The sequence below is a fragment of the Contarinia nasturtii genome, unplaced genomic scaffold (assembly GCF_009176525.2).
Source record: "Contarinia nasturtii isolate CC-2019 unplaced genomic scaffold, AAFC_CNas_1.1 Cnas_scaffold_745, whole genome shotgun sequence".
NCBI lineage: Eukaryota > Metazoa > Arthropoda > Insecta > Diptera > Cecidomyiidae > Contarinia > Contarinia nasturtii.
This window is the reverse complement of record NW_022198093.1, coordinates 2,220,506-2,236,435: the sequence shown is the minus strand read 5'-3', so window position 1 is coordinate 2,236,435 and position 15,930 is coordinate 2,220,506. Positions and strand designations below refer to the sequence as shown.

Here is a 15,930-nt window from a genome sequence, read left to right as displayed (position 1 = left end):
AAAAACCCTAGCAAATTCGAATAATTTTCGCGAAAAAAATTTTCTCATCCAGATCACAGGGGGGGGTTTACCCCCCCCCCCTTCGCACATTACTGCTCTGGAAGTAAGTCGTTTTTTTTGTTTGTCAAATGCCGCAATATGATTTTTGTTTTTCAAGCAGTTTGGATCAATTTGAATAATTTAAAAATCGTAAACGATGTTCATCGCTGTTTTCCATTTTCCTCGATAAAACTCATGGTATACCTTTTATGATTGTTGCGCTTAACAGTGGTACACATTTATTTAAATGTCACAGCAAAAAAAAAAGCAAAATGAAAAACGTTCAAGCATTGTTTTGTTTCTATCAAAAATCGTACATCATTTAGAAAATTTGAAGCACCACGCCAAAAAGCCATAACAGTATATTTTCATTTCATTTTGTCACCGAAACAAAAGAAAAACTTCCATATTTATTCAAACATTTGGTGATGGAAAAAAGAATATGAACAAAAGAATAAAATTGTTTTGTGAATTGCTCTAAAAACAGATGTCAACATTTTTTCCATGCTTGAAATCATCTCTCTCTCTCCGTTTTTCTCTGTTCCGTATGTATCAATTTGGCTATTTTTCACAATCGCTTTTTATCTGCATTGTAAATGTACGAGATAGAGCGCACACTGTTAATGGGGGCGTCAATAGAACAAAGTAAAATATTCGGTACACTTTTAACGGCCATATAAAATGTCGCTTGGGCAAGAGACGTATATTTTTTTTTATTCTCTTTCGAAAACCCGATATTTTGTGGCCAGATTCGGTAAAACAATCATCAAGTGAAACAAACACACTTAATAAATTTCAATTGAGGCGACAGTTAGCTGATGGTCTCGACCATTCCCGCCGAGAGAGAGAGAGAGAGAGAGAGAGAGAGAAAGAGCGGAGAGAAAATGAAAAACGGTTCAACTCATATTTCATTCATTCAATGAAAATAAATCTGAACAGTTTGTATTTTTCTTTTTTTTATATAGAGGAAAGCGAGAGAATGTATATGTGCTTATGCTTTCGATATATTGATTTCATCGCGTCCACTGGTACCAGCACACCGACCAACATCAAGTTGTCCGCCCGCTCCTTATTCGATCTCGCTCTCTTTTTCTCTCTTTCTCTCGTGTGCACTCACTCACAAAATGACCGTAAATAAATGGATTCTATGCACGTTCATGGGTTTTGTAATGATTTTAGAGCAATATTAAATGGTGGCGAGCCAAAGTCAGCTCCCCCACCCACCATATGCACCTCGGAGCACCAGGCGCACACAAACACAACCCATGGCTATGAAAATAGCATCACAATTTCTCTATACACAAGCGGTAGTTTATTTTCAGCTCTTAACTGTGGTGACCGTGTATACACACACAATTTAAATGGATGGTTTGCATCGAAAGAGTGTTAAATTTAACGTTTTAATGTAGATTGGCTTTTCTGGTTTGTATAGCAGGCAACTTAAAATATGCTTCGGATTAAAATACACCACCGTAATCCAGTTAGTTTATTAATTTTCCAAACGGTTTATATTGTAACACTTTTCGAACGAACGGCTTAATTTGAAGCGGTTTTCACACACAACCAAACAACATTGTATCCACTGTTGTATCTTTAGCCCATAATATTCTTTGATAGTCTCTTCGTTGGAACTTTCCTTAAATTTTGTCTTTGAAATTAGTCTATTTTGTCTTTGAAATTAATGATGGAATAATCAGACAGTGTTATGGGCTTGATCATTATTATGAAACCCAATAATACTGCTTTCATTCGAGTGGAAGTGAATTAACCCGAAAATATCGATTTCTTCCGATGTCCTTTTTCTTCGAAGTAAACTTTCTCGACATTTTTTTGCAAAAAAAAAAAAATAGACGAAAATATTTTCCTTAATCATATGTGTCTCACATTTTTGTGTGAACTTTAAATATCTTCGCGTCATGAAAGAAACTCATTTGGTATACACTTGAAGAAATATGCAAATGTTACTGCATCGCTCGCACATTCCGCTCTTAATTCGTTTAATTTTCAACGGTGTTAATATCATTTTGATTATTTAGCTCTTAATCTTCTTATCTGATTTCCATATCTACACTGTATGTCATTCCATGTCTTAGACAGTGCATTAAACCTGTTTGCTAAATAATTCAAAAGATTCGGTTTCCATTTTCGACCCAATTAATTTTACTCTAGAAATTCCACTTACATTGAATTTACAATAACTCGCTCAGCCAAAAACTATATGCGCTCGGTGTATTTATCAATCTGATTCAATTATTGCGATAACCAGCCGGTGTATATTTGTATGAGATTGGAGACTTTTTTTTGCGAATCTCGCTAATGAGCGCCATCTGATTTTAGTGTGAATTAGATGCAAAAACTGAATTTAATTCTGTAGCATTGAAATGAAAAAGTGAAAAAACAACAACAATAGCACGGCCACACAGAGCTGTACATCTATGCGTGCTGATGCATACATACACATATACGCTTTCTTCATTCTTTCATTCCATTGCTATACGTATCTCACTGGTCAACAGATCTATGTAGCCATGTTACTGTTGTTGTTTTTTTTCTCTTTTTCGATTCAATTCATTGTAACTAAATTGAGTTCAACTATGGAATACAAGATGGCACAGATGAGGGGAATTCGCATTTTGTCTCTTCATAGGCTTAGCCGGTTGGCGATAACATAGACTACGTTGTGGCCCCCGTTGTCATGAAAAATATTTTCAACTGGTGTATAAGTAAACGGTGTCGAGTGCTTATTACGGTCAATGTTTGATAGTCGTCGATAATAATAATCTATTTAAAGATAACGAATCGGATTGAAATTGTCGGCAATTACTGTGAAAATACTTGATAATACGTTCTATGCACTTTCACTGCCCTCAACTACTTGCAGATCTTTAATTATTAAAAACGCCTATCAAATTCATTTTCGAAAATAATCTCACATTTCGATCGGATCCATTGAAAATGGAATGGTGCTCAGTGATTCGGTAAAATTCATTTATTTCAAATTGTAATTCAATCCCCACGATAAAATCCATTTTGATATCGCTTTTCGCAAAATTCCCAACAGTTTGTGCAATAAGTCATACGTTTACTTATGAAGAAATGCACGAATCGGTTGCTCTGAATCGTCCAATGAAGCTTGCATTCAACAATAATGGAACTTGTACAACTGACACGAGATTTAATTAATAAAATTAAATATTTACAATGAATCTTTATAATTATAATGGAATATGAATGATGTGGCAAAGAGTTATAGTTCAGCATAGTTATTCATTTCATTTCACCCGAATGAAAAATGAAACAATATGAAAATTAAAGGAAACTATAGAACAATTGCCATCGAAATCATCAAAACAAGGTGATTCCTTATTGATTTTGTACAAATAATTCTGATTGGGAAAATATATAAATATCTCCCAAAAAACCCACCTATACCGATCGAGTGCAAAAAAATAGTCGAGTCGCTCACAAATCGAAGAAGAATCGAAAAGCATATAAGATGTGAATGCCAAATTGAATCATCGATTTCGATTGCAATTTATTTTCTTTCGCTTGTCGATTTTTAATGAAGTAATTTCATTCTCAATGAAGCATATTCGGTTATACAACCAATATAGAATTTTCCACTCGTTTATCTTTTTCGTTTGCCAAACATTTCGAATTCGGTTGCGCATCGTTGAATCCAATCAAATTATTTATCTCTTACGGTGTGTGTCTGTGTGGCTCATCGTCGTGACTCCTTTCATCCGCAAGGGATTTTCACTATATTCTTTCTTTCTTTTCTCTTTCTTTTTCCTTCTCTCTCTTTCTCTCTCTCTCTCTTTGTCTCTCCCTTTCTCTTTATCTCTATCGTTCTATTTCCCATAAGAGAGAGAGCCTCAGTAAATCTTTTACTATTAATCTCAATTCTTGTAATCAGTGAAAAACGAAGATCTGATTAAAAATTATCGTTGTTTGTAATCGATGCATTCTTGATTACACTTGCATCGCTCGTTTAACCAATTACATTCAACCAAGTGGTGTTATCGTCCGCTTCTGTATTTGATTTCAATCCAAATATCGTTTTCGTGATTTTTCGAAATAAAATAAAATATGTTTCAATCGACCAACTTCAAATACCTTCAATTTATATTTATCTAGAAAAATGGCAAAGCGTTTTCGCAAACAATGTGATTCGATGAATAAAAACGAGAATTGAAACTGAAATGATATGTACAAAAGGTTAAAAATGAAAATGATATCCATTCAAAAACATCGGAAAATATGTAACTCAATGCGAAAAAAAGTGAACCTTTTTTTAGACAAAATAAACATTGAATTGATGAATGTTCAGCAGCAAAAAACTGGACGTAAATGGATAAATATCCTGCCACCAAAAATTGAATACATCAATCCCTGAAACAATGATTCATTTAATTTCTTTTCACACATTTGCTTGAATTGATTGAAAAATTGCGTTTCAATAAATGCCAATGGAATTGTACATACAATAGAGGTGGATCAAATGAAAATGATACATATGCTATGCCAACAACAACAAAAAACACACGTTTCTAGTACAAACTTTGTACCCACAACAATAAAAATCACGTTATTCAAACAAGTCGTCATACATTTTACAAATGTCGTATGCCAGACAAACAGAATTAAATTTGAAGTCATCGCAGTTGTTCGACATAAAATTTTTTTTACAGAAAATAATGATCATATTTTATATGCATGAGAAAACAATAAAATTTCAGATGGTATTTTACAAGCCGGCGGAAAAAAGCACGCAATTGAAATGATAAAAACATATACCATGAAAATGCCCAAAGTTAATTCCAAAACTATTGCCATCCCAAACTAATGGAGAGAATTCATTGTTCATTACAAAACGCAATGGAATTTAACGCGAAAAAACTATGGACGAAAGAGAGAATGAAAAAGTACGGCAACGTGAATGCCAATGTATTATAAGTACTTTTTATCACGCGCTTTGCCCATTTGGAAGGGGAAAAAAAGAACAAGAGGATTCACAACAATAATAACAGCACAATCGGGTGAAAAAAGTTTATGAGTCTTTTTGCCGAGTATTAAAAATACGGTCGAAAATGATTTAGTCAATCGAATATATATGAGGAATGTATCGTTTCAGCTTATACAGGTCATTAAACAAACCTAAAAAAACAGCGAACGACGAAGGAGCGGACGGAGAGAGAGAGGGAGAGCCGCATGCAGAGAAAAATCACTAGTCATATATCTTATTTTATTTGCAATATAAAATGAAAAATTACTCTTTTCACTCATTGAATATTTCGACCCGTTGCGCTTTTTTTTTGCTTGTTCTATTTTTCTCGTTGGACACACAACACATTCACAGCACGAAAAACAATTGGAATGTCAGTTTGTACGCCGTTCGTTATGAATATGCGTTTATATCGAATGAAATGTGCCGGTTTTCGGACAGTTTTGGTCTTCTTCAATTTTCCTTCAGCCAAAGATAGTTTGTAGAAATTCGATAACAAAAAAACGAGGGTGGGGAAAATTTTGACACTCGGAAATTTCTTCCAAACTATGGAAAGTGCAGAATGATGACATGAAATTGGCATCTGGGTAATGGCATCAATAATGCTTACGTACCAACAAATTCATCTTCATGCATGCACAAAGAAGAAAAAAACATTCATTTTTATGGCTGTGCAAAAAATGAAAAATGGGTTAGATTTGATACTTGTTCACTCTCACCCATGGGGTAGCAGAAAATACGTGAGAAAACTTAATATGTGATAGAGAGCATATTGGCAATGGGACGAAGAGAGAGAGAGAGAGAGAGAGAGAGAGAGAGAGAGAATAAAAGAGAGAGTGAGAGTCAGACAGCGAACGAAAGAAAAAAAGAAAGGAAGAGAAAGACAGAGGAAGAGCGGAAAAGAGTACAAAAAAGCTCAAAAATAAAATTGATTGAAGCAATGAAAAGAAAGAAATGCGTTTATATCGATGAAAAAATAAACCGAAATGAAAAACGTAATAAGCAACGCATTAATAATCTTGCAGCATGTTTTAGCAAACTGAATTTCATTCCTCAGAGTATTTTTACAGCTACATACGTTTGCTGCAAATCAAAATATAATTTGGAATGTAATCACGTGTGGTTTGTGTGTCGCACAAAATTATTGCAACATAATTTTTCGACGATCGCTTTTTCTGTCTCGAAGAAGCTTTTTTTTTCTTTTGTTTTGATTCAAAAATGAAATTATTCCTGTTTCTTTTTATTGCTCTGACATTAGATTCGTTTCTGCAGTTTTTCCATTCAATTCAAAACCAAATGGGTTGAAACCGCTCTTTTTTTATCGTCGTTTGAAAAGTCGACGTTTTGTTTCTCTTTTATTTGTTCACATTCCGGCTTAGTTCACATACACACACCGTTGTGTGTGTGGCTGATGGTAACCTGCAAATATACGTACTTCATGAATAAAAATGCCGCATAAATAGCGCGGCATTACATCACTTTTGAAATCTGAATTGCAGAAATTTAATTTGCGAATGAAATGAAGTTTAGTGAAATTCGTTCGTTTTTTTCACCTCTCCATCTTCTGCTGTGCGTATGAGTGTATGTGTGTTCAGTTTTAAGCCATACACGTCGAATTATGAATCGTGGTCGTTTTATATGTTGCCTGATTCGATTTATATGATTTAGTTGTTGCAGTGTGGTTGTGTTGCCGGTTTGTTTCGCCCCAGAGTAACAAACTCATGAATAAATTTCCACTGAATCATATCACAGTCACTGGGGCTTTTGTTGTCGTCTTGTTTTTTTTCGCCATTCTCATTTTTTTGTACAACTCCAATACATGAAGTTTACAAAGAGCGGTTTCTGGTAACGTTTTTTTTTGTTCAAGACAAAAATGCCAACGCAATGTTATTCCTGATTCGGGTCGGGAATTTACTACTACATGTGCATTTGAGGAAATGTGGTCAAACATGTAGACGCAAAATTGTCCCAAAAATGGTGCATGTGTCTACGAATGTTATTCGGCGAATGTAAATATTTGTGTGAACTCATTTCAGTGTTTTCAGTTATAAATGTGCGCACAGGAATGCGGTGTGCTTGACTAAAGAAATTTAAACCTGTATGCACAACACACAGATACACACTTCAAAACCCGAAATTCCCCAAATTGTATATTGGCCTCGGTAAACAAACGTCGAACAAATCTTTTCGTGCGAAAAAATGTTATTGCATATTAACAAATTGCATCGTGTGCTGCATGAATGCCGGATAAAATAAACACGTGGTTTTATACGAGTTCATTTAATTAGTTTTGTTTTATGGTTTGTGTTTTTGTTAATCGATGCATTGTGCGCGCCCGTCTTGGTTCCGACATAGAAACACCATATTCTATTGCACTCGTCAAGCAGCATTTTATGACCGCATCTAAAAATATCAGTTGAGATACGCTTGTTGTAAAAAAAAAAAATAGTAAATGAAAGAGCGAACGAGCGGGCGAGAGGATTCATTTTGAATATAAATGAAGAAACTTAAAAGATAAACAAGTGAGTACTTAAAATAACAAATAACCATGAAAAAGTTGGACGGGAATTATGTGTAAGAGAGCGTGTGTTGTTGTTATGCTGTTGAGCATATTTTCCAAAAAAAGTTTTTTATAGCGATATTGTGTTGGATTTAAATCTCATCTTTTATTGTAGCTCGTTTTGTTTTCGATTTTTGTATATTTGTTCAGTTTGATCTATGCATTAATCGGAGCGTATGAGCAATGCCAGAGACAGTAGAGTGTAAAAGGGAGACAGACGCTCTGTGTGTGTGTGAGAAAGAGAATGCTGCATTTACGTGCAATCGCTTTCGATTTAAACAACTAGCATAAAACTCAAAAATGAACATCACACTTCTTGCGTTATTTGTTGATTTAAGTGGCAGTTTAAAAACGTTTTACATTCGCCAAAAGAACACCACTTATGTCGAATTGAATAGTTTCAATGGAGATAGGGTTTTTTTTCCTATCTCTCCTTCTCTCTGTGCAAACATTATGATAAACGAAACGAGATTGCAGTTGTAATCATTGATGTGTGCGGTTGAATGAAGAGAAAAGAAGAAAAAAACACCAGACGAAAAATACCCAATGGTTAGCCCTAAAACGTAAATTGTCAGTATGATGTTCCAAAAGGAATAAAGCAATGCCATTTACAAAAGAAAATGTGAGCAAAACCAAAAAACGCCAAGAGTTCAATGATATTTCTGGCAACGAGCTGTTGGCTGTCGTGTTGCCTCATTGATGTGAACACGCTGTTCAAACAAATTCTTTTCGTCTGCAATTTACTAATAGCTATGATAAATGACAACATGAATTCAACGACTTACACATGCCACATGTGAGACGAACCAAAAATGCAACGAATATGTGAGCAACCATCCAACAAAAGAGCAAAAAAACAAACACACACACAAAGCCAGTGTACATTCTTTTCTTACAATATCCTGGTATGTCTACTTTAAATGCATGCAGAGTAAGAAAAAAACGAAGAGAACGAAAGTAAAGTGTCGGTTGAATGGGGATTTCTGCAACGAACGAAGCTTATGCAACAATATATACCTCCCGAACACATGGAAATTTTCAAGAACATGTTTTATGGCATTTTAGTTGTTACATCCGTTTATATAAGAGATTATGTGGCGTTCTTTTGCCGTCGATAAATATTCATATATGTGTCTGTGTGTCTAAGTGATAGAGCGAGAGGGAAAAAGAGGAGAGTTCGGGGATAGACGAATAGTGAAAATGGTTTACGTTACGATTACGGCATTCAAGTACAAGTCGATGCATTCTTTTAATGCAGTAGTTCACATACATTCCACCATTGCCATTGCCATTGAAAGATTCATCAAGAGCAAATTGATGGTATTATTTTCATATTTTGATTCGGAATCATTTTTGACAGTGGAAAATACAATACTGTCACTGTGTCAGAGGCACACGCGAACAGCCCATCAAAATGTAATAAAGATGTTTTGAAAGATTTTCAAAACTAAACAACAATCTCACATTTTGTAAATAGACATATGCCAAAAAGTAAACAATTCAACCAAAAAATATGGACGAATAGACGTACATCAAGTATATTTATAATTATAACTCATCACACTCATTACCTGTATGATTTATTTTTAATGGTATTTTCATATATTCATATTTTCCGGCACGAAACTTTTTCCAGCCTCCACCTTTAAGTGCGCCCTTTTTTATACGTCTCTTGTTTACGTTAGATGAGCATGAAAATTTATTTTTGTCATGCCATCATTCTATTCCTCCGCATGCGATACATCGTGTGCTTGCATTTTAATAGGCAAACAGGAACATAAACTTGCGCTTTGGATAAATGGCTTGATGCGTGCATAACCAACTTAGATCATGTTTCAGAATAAATGGTGTTAAATGTGGCCAAATGTGTTACTTTCCGTGAATTGACACTCTACGCCTCACCGTCTCACCGTGATCACTTGTTTACTTCCATAAACAACCAAATTATTCCCTAATTCACAGTGGTTATTATTCAACACAAGCCAATTATGAAATGCTCGAAATAGTAAACATAAACTGGTTTTATATATGTACAATTTTCCTCGACATTCTGTCCCGTTTAATGTCTAGATGAATAAATCCGGTAATAGCCTGACACACAACAATGTGACACTTTTTTTTTTGGGATTAAAGACGAATAACTTTCGGGACAGAAAAAAAGAAGAACTCTTCGACAGATATCAATTGGTATTCATGTTGAATAAATGCATAGCTATTGAAAAATGTATGGCATTTAATGCATTCCTTTTGGCGATATACAATTGCTTTGTGTGCATCATTTTTCAGTCGATCAAACATTTATTGCTCAAACGTACACAGTATCAATCAAATCGGTTCTACCTTGCCACTGACATTTTTAAGGTAACCATCACATTTTGTAACCATAGATAGAAACAAAAAAGTGTATCTATTACCAGATAGTAGATCTGGTAAACGTTGGTGTAACATAAACAGCTTTTCGCTTCGACCGAGCATGGAGCGCAGTCATTTCTCTCGAAATGTCATTTTAACGCTCTATAAAATTTTGCTGGATTTGTCATCGTAACTCGATTATCCTCTTATAAGAAGATACTTCGGTATTTATTCCCATAATAATCGTTCTATTCCATCATTGTTATCTCTCTCGGCACTCAAACTCACAACCCATTTTGACGAAGCTGTGTGCGTGCTCCATTTTTTGAAAAAAAAAGCTGTTTTTCATGTCGCGATGGTTAGTCGCTGTAAAGTTCATCAATATCGACATTGTTAAATGTGAAGACATATTAACATATTTTTATCGGATCCAACATAATGACACAAAGTGACAATTGCCGCAGCATAGCACAAAAAATACATATTTTTCACCTCTTTCTCTCTCCCTTTTTTCACTGCTCTCTCTCTCTTTTTCGCTGAAATTCACGGCTGATAGCCGAAAGCGATGACGAAGAAAAGCAAAAGCATGATAAACAATAGTCGAATCTAATAATACCTAATGCTCTTGAAGTGGAACAAAGCGAGTGAACGAGAGTGAAAATATATCACCATCAAGAGAGAGAGAGAGAGAAAGAGAAAAAGATAATAGGAGAGAGCGAGTGGAAAGATAGTATAGTTTGTCTTTCTGTGACGAAAAAGAAAAATGCTGTAACAATAACTTACAGATCGATCGATGTAAGTCTGGGTAGCATAGAGTATGCCCGAATCGAAATTATGATGACACCTTCATTATCTTTCAGCGCTCTCACAATGTGTGCACGTGAAAGAATGTGTGCGCGTAAAGGAGTATGAGTAAAAGACAGCATGCCAAGCGTTGTGTTCAATGGCGTAATCTTCAATGGAAAGCATAATGAAATTTTGGAGCATCATCAACGAGACAGGCGTACCGCGTATATGTGATGGACTTACAATAGAAATCGTGCTCTCTATCGCATCTTAACTACTCTTCCTCCAGTTCTTGTCCCCTGTCACACTTTATTTTCCTTTCGCTCGGTTGATGCTGTGAAAATTGATTCCGTCTGAATTCTCCATTTGAAAGGATTTAATAGAAACTTGTGTTTAACGAGATTGCAGAACTTTGTTCGAAACTGCTCGCACGTAGTCGTAAAAAACGAGACTGCAGTCTATTATGAAAGGAATAGTTTTCTTTCACACAAAATTGCGAAAGAGAATGAGTTCTTTGTGAAGATGAATTTACACTTAATTATCACAGACAGTTCGCTCTTCTTTCTCATCATTTCTTCGGCTTCGTTTTTTTTTTTCCCAAAGAATAAGGGTGTAAGTTTTTCCACGTATTTTTTGTTGTTTGGAGCTCATTTTTTTTTACTGATTTTGTTCTTCATTACTATACATTAACACCTATTTAGTAGATTTAATAATGTAAACGATCGTATAAAATGTACTTAAAAAAACAAACCACTCCATTGCGTGTTTTCGTTGCAAAAAAATATGCACGTCTGGGGGTACACACAAATTCCATCAACATATTTAGCTTCGGCGTGTAAATATTGAGATAGCACAACCAAACAATAATTTACGGTTTTTCACCGCAGTTTTTTTTCACTCGCTTTGTTTGTTGCTTAATTTTGGCTTCAACGGTTTTTTTCTCGTGCGCCAGCATTTTGTAAATTGTTTTATTTATTGATGATGCTGATTGAACTGCCCGCAGCGGGCATAATTATTCGGGCCATTGTGCATTGCACGAGCTTTAAATACACAGCTTCACCATATTTGATTCTTCTTGATAAAAATTCAATTTTAAACAGTTGCATCAGCTGCAAACACTGATATATCACACCATTTTTTAGCCTCGATTTCATTTTATTTGCTTCCTTCTGTGTTCCTTTTATGTTGCAGAACAAGCCAAAAAATGTGGTGCGCGCTTCTGTGTGGAATGAAATGAAAAAAAAAAAAATGCGAGAAGGTAATCGAAAATGATATGTTTATTTATTCTCACGCTAAGAACAAATAATAGTAAAAAGAACCGAAAATTAAATTAATTAAAAGTCTGTAATATATACCATATAATTTTGTCGCCCAAAGAATTCAGCGTATCGCAAAAACAATTAAGCGATTTTAATAATTTAATTTGTTCGAATGAGTTGATTCTCATTTTTTTACCTTCATCCTGTCACTCAAATGGACATCAATTTGAGTGTATACGGTGAAACTCGATAGCGCTCCGGCCTTTCAATTCCTGAGCATGAACCAATGATTTTGTTTACAGTCAAATTAAAACATTTTTTTTCAGCTCTGGGCTATTTCATTTGTTTGCAAACTAATTTTAATGCACTTTGATTCTGCTTAAAACAGCCCAATGAAACTAAAAGCCAAGCATGGATTAATCGGTGTGAATGGATGTTCTGTTTTTTCTTTCGCTCCCCTTGAAATATATTAACAAAATCCGAGAAAAAATGTGCATTCACCGCATATTTATTGCCTTGATTTTTTCTCCACGTTCGTACCGAAAGGGTGTTATTGCTAGAAATCCGCCGAGAGCCATAATGGTCATGTGTGTGACGGGCATGAGAGAAATATCGCAATTGATTCGCTTTTCGTTTAAATAAACAACATAAAAAAGCAGCACCACGTTTTTATGATATTTATATGACCCAAATGAATGGATAGGATGCCTGAGAAAGACAGCGAGGGAAAAGGGGAAACGAAGAAAAAAATATGCATCGTCATCGCTATAAATTTCTTTATGTTTGGGCTTAAACTTAATACTAATCAATTTACCGTTCATTGAGCCGAGATTCCGTGCACGGAATGTATCTTGTTGCACGGTACACATAAAGCAGGCAAAAAGCATCATACGGAAACTTAGTCACGAGTTTCCAGGGCGCACACACACACACACAGAACTTAATGTTTTGTGGCATCAAATTCCTGAGATTTGTATTACAACAAACATGTTATAAATGTTGTTCATTTTTTTGTATGTGACTTTCGCGCTCTTTCCATCTGCCCCAAAAACAAAATGGTCAAAAAGAAAAAGATGTCAACCGACAATGTAAACAAGTTCAAACGGCTTTAAAAACATATACACACATTTTCGAGCGATTACGACTGAGATAAATGCTCGAACAAAGCAAGAGGAAAGAATGCTTGTCAACACATGGAATGTTTTATAACATTTTTTGAAAAAATTTAATTTCGTTTATTACCTCATTTTATTACAAGTTTCGTCGTTTTCGTCGTCAGTGTAGCTCACTTGTTTCCGACAGTTGTTGCGTGGAATGAAAACGAATTAGTGTTTTTAAAATCCACATGCATTGAAAAGTTCCATATTCCATCATTAAATCGTTGCCGTTTGCTTTATTTCCGTGTTTTCTCTTTGTTGACTTAGTTGGGCATTAAGCCGTTCAGCTCACTTTTTTTCCACATTCTCTGTTTCTCTTTTGTAGCAAGAGCAACTGAAATGTTGCTTGTTTTATTGTCACTTTCCGCTTTATCCATCTAGTTTCAGCTATTTATAGTTCGTTTTACACAGAGATAAATGGGCAATGGACTGATTTTATACGTAATAATCGTGTAAGCTATCGTCCATTCAAATACTTGTTTTTTTACCTGTGTTTCCTTCTCTCTAGCCTGTATCGCTTTCAGTGCTTGTGTCGGTTGCGTAACTGCGAGACGTCTGAGGGCAAAAGCGAACTGGATCATAACATCCTCCGACAACGTTGTCGTTGAAATCGTAATTGAAATGCATTTTTGCTTCTCACGTAGCAACAATAACATTCTCACCTCATGCTCGACCAAAGATATGTATACGACACTTTAATACACACACACACATGCACGAAACACATGCTCAATGGACACCGACACTTTGTACACATTTTCACTCATTCCCTATCGCTTCGCTTTACTTCACTTTGTTCGTTATCCACACTAATGTTTATGTTCGTGGAATGTGTATATGATAAAAACCAGAACCATCAAATGGATATCACTTTATGGCATACACAGAAGAAAATTCAGGATAAAAGCGATTAGGTATGCTGTAGAACATCAAGTTTATGGCGCGATGCGCTTTTTATGCTGTTACTTTTTTGCAGTGGAATTTATGAGCGTCGCGCATATTTTGCTAAATGCATAGATGCATGATTTCGCTCGAGTTTCTCTGGTTGAAAGCAACAAGAAAATTGAAACAAAAAGCACACTAGATTTATCGTATTCAATCGTAGAGAAGAAAAAAAATGGAGAAAGAATCAGCGTAAAATGCGACCAAATTTACTTATAAACACATTGTACCAGTTTCGACAAATCAATAAATACGCTCGCACACGGTTATGGAGCGTACAACAGAATTATATCGTCGAAAAAGTCATTAAGATACACCTGGTATTCTGCTGAAAATGCTTTGGTGGCATGATAAAAAACACACATACGGCATACAATGTTCAAACAATGCGGCAATAATTTTTCGCTTAAAATACCTCCAGTGAATTCGGATTTTCATCGCACATATTTTTGCCACCTATGCGGTATTGCTCGTATATTGGTTCGTATTTTCCTTGATCTAACCCATTTTTTTAAATCAACTATGCATTTTTCGGTCATACTTCGAACGGACGGAAATCGATCATAGTTAGTAATCCAAAATGCAAGTGAAACCATAAAATCCCCACAAACAAATACCGACTCAATTTTTCTCGTTCATTGGAATAGAACAACCTCGCGATGCTTAAATGTATGGATTAAATGAGGAAATACTATGTATTATGAAGATTACTTATTTAAAGAATATATTAACAAAATATTTTTCAATTTACAATTCCTTTTATTAAGTAAATAATAGATAAATTATTAAGAAAACTTACTTTTTTAAGAATTTAAAACTCAAATATTTTTTTTAAACTAATTTTTAACGAAGTTTTGAAATTGAAAAGGAAACTTGATTACTCTTGAATTTATGGATCACGTTCAAACTTCAAGTAATATGGTGTATTTGTATTCCACCGCTTTCCATGTTCATAAGATATTTGCCATGTTGGTTTCATAGACTCCTTTAAGTGATTATTTAATTCGTCCATTTTTTCTTTATAAAGAGGGTATTCGGAATCATAAAAATTAAAAATCTTTATGGTTTCCAAATTTGATTTTGTTTTATCAAAATTTTCAAAGAATACTGTCAACGATGACAGTTGAATTTCACCAAAAATAATTGCAGCAAATTCTTTAACATGAGTTAACGATTCAATACAATTCATGTAACTATCTTCAATTAATCTCTCCACAAATACAGTTTCCAATTTATGGAAGCGATTGATAAAATTGGTGATTCGATGATCAAACCAAGTATCGGAAAAAATGTCGCGTCCGCTATCCAAATCGAGATTTTCCAAGTTGGGCATGTCAAATGGAATATCTCCATATAAATCATCCAATTCTTTAACGGTTGCACTGAAACTAGTTACTGATGTAAAATTATACACCTCATTTGTTGGTGGAGCATAAAATTCCTTTCCAACATTGTTGACATTAAATGTTTTCAAGTTTTTTAAATGTTTGTCAATCGAGCGGATAGTTCTTATTGTATATTGACCCGAAAGTGAGAGCTTAGTTAATTGTTTATTATTTGCGATAATGTGTACTAGTTGATCTTCTCCTAATGATTCATCAGTGTTAAGTGATAACTCCTTCAGGTGTCGCACATTTGCCAAGCAGTTTATGTCGTCCACTTCACCAACCAATTTGAAAATTTCAAGTTTGGGAAATGTTGAATGCACATCGAATGGGTTTTTGGTGATTCGACCGTTGTATTCAAACTTCTTCATTTCTGGAAAATAAATTTCTCCATTTTCATTCGAGATATCTTGCCAACATTCTTGTGATAATTCCCAAGGAGTGT

The 15,930-nt window shown here is 34.8% G+C and overlaps 1 protein-coding gene across 1 annotated transcript in view; it reads left to right on the top strand.

Moving 5' to 3' along the window:
* LOC116341637 overlaps positions 1–15,930 on the top strand; it is a 30,780-nt gene that overhangs the window by 3,775 nt on the left and 11,075 nt on the right. The window lies entirely within an intron of this gene.